Source organism: Triticum dicoccoides, chromosome 4B (genome assembly GCF_002162155.2).
Source record: "Triticum dicoccoides isolate Atlit2015 ecotype Zavitan chromosome 4B, WEW_v2.0, whole genome shotgun sequence".
Lineage (NCBI taxonomy): Eukaryota > Viridiplantae > Streptophyta > Magnoliopsida > Poales > Poaceae > Triticum > Triticum dicoccoides.
The window spans coordinates 323,293,656-323,303,756 of record NC_041387.1 but is presented as its reverse complement, the minus strand read 5'-3'; positions in this window follow the sequence as shown (position 1 = coordinate 323,303,756).

The window sequence follows — 10,101 nt, the reverse complement described above, 5'->3', positions numbered from 1 at the left end:
ACACACACACATGTACACACACACCACACACACACTAAGACTCCATCTCACACACACATGCTCTAGGCGGAGCATTTGTTCCTACCACCCTTCATCCAACCTTACCCATATGATAAACAATCACCTTTATTTACTTGCATAACATGGACAAATTCCACTTTACTTTAGTAGTCAGCAAACTTATCATCTGTACCCTTATAAAAAAACAAGTTGGCGATGATGGTGTGCCTTCCATCTTGTAATACAGACTGTATGATCTATATCTGACGGATAGGAAGCAAACTATGATAATTTTACAAAAGATACCCGCACCTCTCTCCACATCATTATCTCCCGCAACCTCATTGCTCAGCAATTAAAAAAGGAATATGTCTCTGGAACAATCTAGCATGCATGGTGGCCGTTGCTGCCTGCCGGCGCCGTCCATCCCCATGCCTCCACCCATTCCGACCACCAATCACCACCACGCTCCACTCCTCCTCGCCTTATCTCTCATCTTTCATTTTTTTGATGACATTCTCGAGATACCAGTTTTCCGATAAAATTCTCGAGATATCATTAGTTTTTACACATGGGATTACTCCTGTATGGGTCAATCACAACAGGTGTTTCGTAAAAAATGCATATTGATGTTTTGTGCAATGCACGAGAATCATGCTTGTAATTATATAACGCAAATCACGAGCAGGAAATGACATTTTTTTAACACAACCACGTTAACATGGCCACGTAATTCACGAGCAGGAAGGAGAAGGGAAGCGGGCTGTGGAGTAATGTTTATTACCACAATTTCTTAGGAAACTGAGTGCAATAATTGAGTAGTTTTGCAAACTACCATTACTACTACACCTGAAACGGTTCAAAACCTATACTCCCTTGCCAGCGCGCGCTTCCCGCATGAAACGGTCAGCGTCGCCCTGGAGCGTCAGTGCCGCATTAATGCCCGGCCAGAGCGGAGGCGACCTCTCACTGGCGCCGGCTTTGAAGTGGCGCGACGGCCGAGAGAGCGCCGCTTCCCGGTGCACGTGACTGCTCCGCGTCGAGAGTGGCCATAGGCCCTGTTTGGATCCATGGGTTAGAGTTAGTTTCAGCTAGTTGGGGCTCAAATAGCCCTAAAGTATGCAAGCATGAGGGTTTAAATTGGAGCAAGTTGCACCGAACCCACCAAAAGAAACTATCCCACCCAAGAGGTGCTAACTGGAGATAGTTCTCATTGTGACCACTGAAAAATCAGTTTTCTCTCTCCATGAAGTGCATTTATTTTCAATCTAACCCTGTCACCCAAACACCTCTTTGGCTACAGTTAGTTCAGGGTTAGTCATGAGTTAGTCTAACCTCTAGCTAAGTTAGAGTATCAAACAGGAGCAGTATAGGACATGCAAGTTGCTCAAAGCATACAGGCAAATTCGTACGTGAAAGGATTTTTTTCTTTTTGAAAACGGAACGTGAATGGAATTTTTTTTAGAATGCTCTTGGCATGTCGCTAACATGTGATAGTTAACTAACCTTAATAGATGGCAGAAACGCCAGCCCACCGCACTTTGATAGAGATGAGGAGGGAGAAGCGATACAGGCTGCTGGATTACTAGAGATAGGTGTCGCACGAAAGCCAAGAAATATGGTGATAGCGTGGGTTAGCCATGTACTAGTATGATGTAACTACACTGGGCTGTCGTGTTTCATACTCTTCCAGTCCACTGTGGAGATGATTGGTTAATTTTATATCGCTGAATAATATTAAATATTATGAGTACAGGCGCTCCACCACAAGGTTCCTTGCTCCTTCTCGGTTGTCCGGAATCTATGTTCTTCCACTCTATTTTTTTACGTGAGCTTTGTTCATCCTTTTGCCAACACGCTAGACATCTAGCATCAAGGTGCACGTGTTATGCAACGATTGTTCCATCTATATTAAGAACACATGGCACTGGAACTACGAGACGGACATGTACCCAGGAGTGGACGTACGAACCTGAGTAATGTAGCGCAGTAAGTGAAGTAGAAATGCACAAATGGTATGAACATGCGTGGCATACAGGGTGTGTTTGGTTGCATTCTTGTCTCAGCATAGTTGTTCCCTCTTCATGCATGCTCAACTCAACATCCCTCTTCATGCATGCTCTCTTCATGCATGCTTCTAGTGTATTTGTGCTAAACTAGTGTGGACTCATGCACCCTCCATACACTCTAGCAAACACCCAAAAGTAGGTCGAGAAGGGAACTCTTGGGCGGCATTTGTCTCTTACTACGTACTACCACTAAGTGTTGTACGTGCAATGCACGGTGATGTTATGGAGTACGTGCCTAAGTACTCTACTACTACTATATTAGTTGGAGGCACATATTAACTTCTATATTTGTTTACGTGAATGCCCCGAGACCTTCCAACTAGACGTGTCTTTCTCTCCAGGTCGCACTTTGTATCGTTCATACCACTAAGTACTACTACGTGTGGTCTCCGACCCAGAAATGGAAGAAGTGGAGACGCTATTCCATGCTGTTTTTTTACGCTGGGCTCTACCACGCTGTTCATGTCCCACTCCTTTAGCTGACGTGTGGGACATCCAGCACATGCGGTGTTTGGCACGCTTCATCGTAAGAGTTGAAACGCTAGCATTCATCAGAAATAAAAAATAATTATAAATAGGCAGTGATACTATTTTTTTGCGAACCAATCAGCAGCGATACTATACCACGCGGTTTCCTTGCTCCTCGATATCGGAAAGAATACTCCCTCCGTCTAGGTGAGTAAATCATCTTATGAAAACCAAATAGTCCCAAAACACATAGGCGCGGTGCATTAACTCTCACGTTGTTTCTTATTTTTTGACATAAATAAAGGAATCAACCAACAAGAGATGTGGGGCATGTATGCTTTTAATGACTTGAGACTATCAAACATGACATGCAGTGGTCAGTTTGTTGCATGCAATGATATTAATTAGCAAATAAACATTAAGTTCTCTCGTTTTCCTCTCCACCTTGGTCATGGTGCACAATCTAAGATGACTTATTCACCTAGACGGAGGGAGTACTTCCGTTCACCAACATGTGGGACGTCGACCATCCTGGTCCACTTGCCATGCACGCAGAACTCCAAGGGAGAGTCACCCAGGTCATCGTGCCGCAGTAACAATGACTAATGAGCCATCAAATCACAGGCCCACTTCCCACTTTGAAGTTGCTCGGACGAAGGAACCATCATGACTTTGTTGAATTCCGCTTCTTGAAGAAAACTACTGTACCAGCAGTACTGCTAGCTACAGTATTTACTCCAACAGAGGCCTCCTTTCGTTCATAGGATAGGAATATGAAAATCATAGGAAGTGAGATGACATGCATCTCAATTCCTATAGAGAAAGAGATGCCATTTGATGCATAGGATAGGAATTTTTTCATTTAGTCTAGGCTAATGTACTGGTAATTTGCTCTAAAAACTACAGTAGTAACTAGTAGTACTGGTACATGCTCGTACTCAGACACAGACACACACACACTAACTACTAGTACTACTACTTCTCACATATTGGCCAGACGCCGTCGTTCTCCTTCCCGGCCTTGTCAGCGACACCCCACCGTGCTTGGATCTCTGCCGACCTCTCCGCAGCAGCGCGTGCGTCCTTTTCTTTCTTGCGGCGGCGGGCCTCTCATTTCTTGAGTGCTTTCTGACTTTTCCGCTCCCTCTGTGCGGCTTTGGCCGCCTCTTGCTCTACCGCCCATTCGGCCTTGGCATCTTCAAATTCCTCCCACATAGTTGTGAGGTCGCGAGCGGCGATGAACTCGGCACGGTGGCATGCCATCGCTTCCCTACCATTTTGTGTGCGTTCGTGGGTGGCGAGGAACTCGGCGCGGCGGGATGCCATCGCTGCCTTACCGGTTAGTGTGCGGCGCGGTGGCATGAACGACGCTTGGTGAGAGCTCTAGGGTGGAGTGGCCGGACAACCGTATAGTGCATTGGTTTGTCAAGAGCTCAAGGACTGAACACGAAGCAAATTAGGATTCCCCTTCAATCCTGGTCATTTATTACCGAGTAAAATGCATTGGCGGTCATCGAACTTGTCTTGATAGCTCACTTTGATCATTGTATACGAGATATGGTGATTATACGGTCGTTGGCTCAGCGTATAGCTCCGTATTTGTATGGTTGACCAGTCAAACAGTCCGCATGCGCCTCATCAGCTCATGTTCTTTATCTATCTACGCGGGCCTACCTATGAATGGAGAAAGAAATACTGTAAAAACCAAAATTATGCGTATGTGGGGAATCAAACCACGGACTCGTCGCTGCAACGCACCCTCGTTAGCTAAATGAAAATAAAATACTTCGGGTCAGACACTCACGCTCACGCTGTCAAAGCATGCTAATGCATGCACGTCGCCCTCTAAATCAAAGTCCTGCTCATGGCGCAACGCAAACGGCGAGCCCATCACCTGCGCGCCCCGGCGGTGCCTGACATTACTGTTTAGACGTTTGATGGAGGCCTACGCGAACGCCGAGCATGTATTCACCTGGCTCAACACCAATGGTCATACTTGGACCGCCTTGCTCATGTATATCGTCCATCACAACGACAATCTATAAAACAGCCTAAGCTAGAGAGGGTACTATGGTAGTATGGTACGGAGTATGTACTATCGCGAGCGACCGATCTTAGTGCCACTGCACACCGAAACCCCTTCCACCGCTAGCACGCGCTTCCCGCCTAAAACGGTCACCGTCTCTCCAGAATGTCAATGTCGCATTCATCGGACTTAACTGAAGGTGCAATTGGTGTGTCACTGACATGCGGGCCAGACGCCCATTGGGCCCACATGTCAGTAACCCAAATGCATCTGCAGTTAAGTCACTAAAGCAGCGTCCGCATTCATGCCCGACGAACCTACTCCGGCGCCAGTTGTCCATCTGTCTGTCGCGGCTCATTTCCATTCGCCCGCTATATTAACTTGAGCCCCAGCTCCCAGCCATAGCCAAAGACCCACACTTATTCTCCTCCAGTCCCTTCCTTCTATCGGCACCACTTCAACCATGGCCTCCTGGCGCTCCGAAGCTCTCTTGGACGTACTGTCGCAGGAGCAGACAACGGACATCGGCGGTTCCGCTCAGGGCGTGCTCCAAAGCTCTCTTCGACATACTGCCGTAGGAGCAAACGAAGGAGATCGTCGGCACCCCCCGGGCCGCCCTCCGCCGCCACGACCACGAAGCCGGCACGCGTGTGCGGGCACAGCCGGCAGCGAGGAAGAGTAGTACACAGTAGGTTGCCACCGCTCTTGTCCCGAGAAGGCCACCGCTACTCCACTCAGTCGACACCAAGCTTGGTGGGGTAAACATCGGCGGCCGATTAGCCGCTTGACGGTGACGTGGAGGTGGAAATCTTCATAACCTTGTGTTCCGTCCGTAGGAGGAGGTTATCGATGTGGATGAGAAGGAGGCAAAGGCAATGGCCGGCTTTCTCCGGTTCATGGCCGGACATGGTGGTCGGGCGTCGGCGATCGTTTAGATTAGGTTTACAGTAGGTTTAGTACGGTTTGTGCGAAATATGTAATGAATTTCGACCAGTTTGTAGGAAAAGTTTTCGAAATGTAATGAATTTCATCCGGTTAATTTCATCCGGTTAATTTGAAATTTGCTTTGTTTGCATGAATTTCATCCGGTTAGTTCATATAGTTGTCGAAAGGTATGCGGGCAGCATCGGATGGCATCCATCAGTGTCCTCGGACAGATGCTGGTGTAAATTTGTGGGCTAGCGTTGGAGATGCCCTAACTATCATGCTATAATCGCTAACAATCCTCCATTATTATTTTTGAGCCGAATCCTCCATTATTTGGCAGGGAACGGTTATCCCTCGATCAAAATCAGATCCGCGGTGTTTTGCACTCCTCCCGGGTAAGAGTGTAAACTCTTAATTACATAGAAATGGAGCAAGTGGACGGCACTATAGCACATCATATCACTTGAACTATCCCGCCTAACAAGCGGGAAAGCACCGCCCTCGTCATTTTGTCCGGGATTTCTATCGACCGATCGCGCGAAAAGGCGGCACACTTACGACTCGTACGCGTCGTAACCCCGACAGTCCGGCTCGCACGCTGCTCACCAGAGGGGACACGCATTGTCTTGCAGTTTCACTGATAAGTGGGACCGTAATTGAATAAACCGTCGATAGACGAAATCTAATCGCTCGGTGGGCGTCGGCTGAGAAGAGAGAAACGGGGGAGGGAGAAGAGATCGCTCGCCCGCCGCGCACGGACTCCAAGAAATATATGGTGATAATGTGAGGTGGGCCATGCTGGAGTCCGGACCACTTCCGGAGCCCGCTCTCACCGCCTGGCCCGTCGAGACGCTAGTGCCCGCTGCATGCATAGCAAGTAGTCCCCGCTTATGTGGGGGAGAGAGAGGCATTGACAAAGTCAAGGAGTAACAGTGGAGATAATAGCTTTCATTAAAAATAAACAATGAATACTCGTTGCTCGTCCTCTATATCGGAAAGAATACTTTCATTCGCCGACATGTGGGACGTTGACCATCCTGGTCCACCTGCCATGCACAAATTTATGCTGGTCTACCCTGGTCGTATCGCAGGCCCAACCTTTCCCACTATAAGTTGTTCGGACGAAGGAACCATCATGACTTCGTTGGATTCCGCTTCTTCAAGAAAACTTACTGTACCCGCAATACTACTACCACACGGAAGACTGGACGGCACTGTACCACGTCATATCACTGAAACCCACTAGGCAAAACTAGCCCGCCTAGGTCATCTATTTTGGACTGGAGGGAGTACGTCTCTGCACTGCTATGATTTTGTGTTGCACGTTCTCTGTACTTTTGCTACGATTTTCCTACCCTATGAACCAAATGAGGCCTGAATGTATGTCGACTATTGTCTGATCGATTGCTAAGCCTACAATTTTAGGAGCTAGGGCTATTGGTCGATCGATGAGGGATAAGTATAAGCGTACCACGAGCTCATCAGCCCCAGCGTTTCTCTTCGGTGAGTATTTTGCAAGTACTATAGCTCGCACAGTAGCTAGCCTACTAACACCAAGAATCATCAAACAAGCCCTACTGATATGATAAACAGTTCAAACTTACATCTAAGCATGCCATATATTACATCAAAAGCTAGTGAGGATACATCTGTTTCCATAACTCGAAGAGGGTTCACATGATTCATCGCATGATTCACTATCAAACAAAAGTAGCAAGATCCGCCCACACAAGACAATTCACTAGCCCTAAGATGGTTTGATAACACGCATCGTTCTGGTAATTAAACACAGGGCAATGCAAACTACCCTGAAGGATTAGCGCGACCAACTATTTCATGTCATCGATCTCTCGGGAAATGACCACAGCACGCACAGCGGCATGGGAATCAATTTCTGGGGCGATGTCGACAGGACTGACCGCGACATCAGAATCGATCTCTGGGGCGATGTCCACAGGATGGACTGCGGCATCGGAATCGATCTCCGGGGCGATGCCAACAGGACGGGCCACGACATCGGAATCATCAAGGACAACCACCGGCACTTGCACAACCCTAACATATTAGCAAGCACATTGCAAATAATCAAAAAGCAAGCACATTGCAAATAATCAAAAACCACAATTATGGTAATAAGCCATTATTTTTTACCTTGTGCAGCTCACTAGGGGATCTCATCCCTCCTAGGGCCATCTCCTCGTCCTCGATGGGGGCCAACACCTTGCCAGGGGAATGTTGCTTCTCAACGGCGACTATCTCCTCAAACTCGGTCTTGAGCCTCACATAGGTGGCAATCAGAGTTCCTGGGGTAGGCACGGTGGAGCCCTTGCTGTTATTCCAACTTTCTTTGAGGAGTTCGTCCGCCAACGTCCTCAACTATTTCGCCAGTGCTTGTTTCTTGGAGTTCTTCGTCTCCATGGGTTGGCCCGCCAACATGGTCAACTCGTTGGTTGATGCTCGCTTCCTGGAGATCACTGTCTCCAGTGGGTTGTCCGCCGGCAACTCTTTGCCTAGTGCTCCAGGATCCATCAATGAACTGACAAACAAAAAGCAATCAAAAGGAAACCACAATCGCAATGAAAACAGGAAAAGAATAGGATGTGAGAATCGGTTGGTGCTTCGCAAAAAGAAGATTATTGGAATGAAAATATAGCAGCATAACTGGTTCGCTCACCTTTCCTTCATCGGTAGAGAAGAAAAATGGCAGAAGTGAGTAGCCTGGAGTGAGGTTTTCTTCAAGAAAGGGAAGAAAGGGCTTGAACGAGCGTTCCAATGAAATGATGGTTACTTCGTCCAGTCCAACTTGGAGGCCACCTTACCACTGCTGGTAAAGGTGTGGGTTTTGTGATATGACGGGTCATGACGGCCACACCGGGGTGATAGGTGAGTCTCGACTGTAGCACCTCGCTGTGATTTGGTGGATGGCACGCGAGCCCGGATTCTTTGAAATGTCATAAACTTGATTTTAGTCTCTTTAGTATTTGGATCCAAGCATGGATGAGGCTAACAAGTTTTAGTCCCACTACTTTTAGTCATGAGACTAAATTGTATCCAAGCACTCTCTCAATATTGTGCACCGCGACCAAGGCGGAGAGGAAAACGAGAGAACTACGTAATTAATGCATGAGTTTGATTAGGGTTGTTTGTAAAGTACGAGATACATTCCTCCAATCGCAAAATTCCTTGGTTCATGAGATTTGAGATTTGAGCCCTATAAACCGGAAGGGAGGGGGTACTGCACATGGTGTAGTCTAGTCACTTGTTTTTTTTTGAGCCGAAGTCTAGTCACTTGTTGAAATCTCTAGAAAGGCAAATACTCCTTTCCGGTTTAAAGGTCTATACTACTCCCTCCATCTAGGTGTGTAAGTCATCTTACGAAAATCAAATAGTCCCAAAACACTTAGGCGCGGAGCATTAACTTCTACCTTGTTTCTTGTTTCTTGACATACGTATCAACCAATAAGAGATGAGAGGTGTGCATGCTTTTAATGACTTGCAATGGCTAGTTCATTGCATGGAATGCTATTAATTAGCAAATAAACATTGGTGACCCCAGGAGGAAACGGTGCTAAGCGCGTGGACCTATGCAGAATGAGTATCAACCAATGGATAATGGAGTTTAATTGTTAAACAATAGCAATTTTGTCTCATGCAAGAGCCTGGCTAGTACTCCAAGGAACTGTACCACGCGAGCGTTCGCAACTGCCATGTTCGGTTTGCGCTTGGCTCTTCGCCTCTTCGAGAAGACGAACAATGACGTTACTCCTACTTCTACAATATCGAATCCACTGCTGCATGTCCGTCCACCTCGTGCTAGAGGGATAGCGTGTAGCGAAAGCTTCTACTTACTGCTCCTGCCTTTGCGTCCATGACAGGTGGGCCCAACAAGTGGTTGTCCCACCTGTCATGCAGCCAAAGGCAGGTGCAGTTAAGGCACCGGAGCTCAGTCCGCGAGGGAGAGGGTGTCGTAGTAATCAAATTTCTCGGTCTTGTACGAGTTGACGCGACGCATCAAAGCACTGCACTCGATAAAAGTCTTTCTACACATTTCAAATGGGCTACTTCGTATGTAGGAGTAGACATATTCTGCTTCGTATGTACTCCCTCCGTTCCAAAATATAAGTCTTTTTAGAGATTTCACTATGAACTACATACGAAACAAAATGAGTGAATCTACACTCTAAAATATGTCCATATACATATGTAGTTTGTAGTGGAATCCCTAAAAAGACTTCCATTTAGGAACGGACGGAGTAGTCACTTGTTGCAATCTCTAAAAAGACTTATATTTGGAAACGGAGGGAGTACAACGCATGCATGCATGCCGTGACATTCCTTTTGATACTTGCATGTGTTGATTTGATGCACCTTGCCAAATTTTGACTATAAATTTAATTAACCAAATTTTCTTGCATGTCACAAAAAATCACGGGGCTGTTTAGATTGTGACTATGTTTGTCTTATGTTGCCACATTATTTTTCCCACCCTTGCCACACTTGCCAAACCTGAGTTGCTCAAATTGTTAGACACACTTTGGCTTGCCTAAGGGAATCTTGCCAGAATTTTTGTGTCTATGACATGTGGGGTTCACTGCTAACAAAAAAATTCTT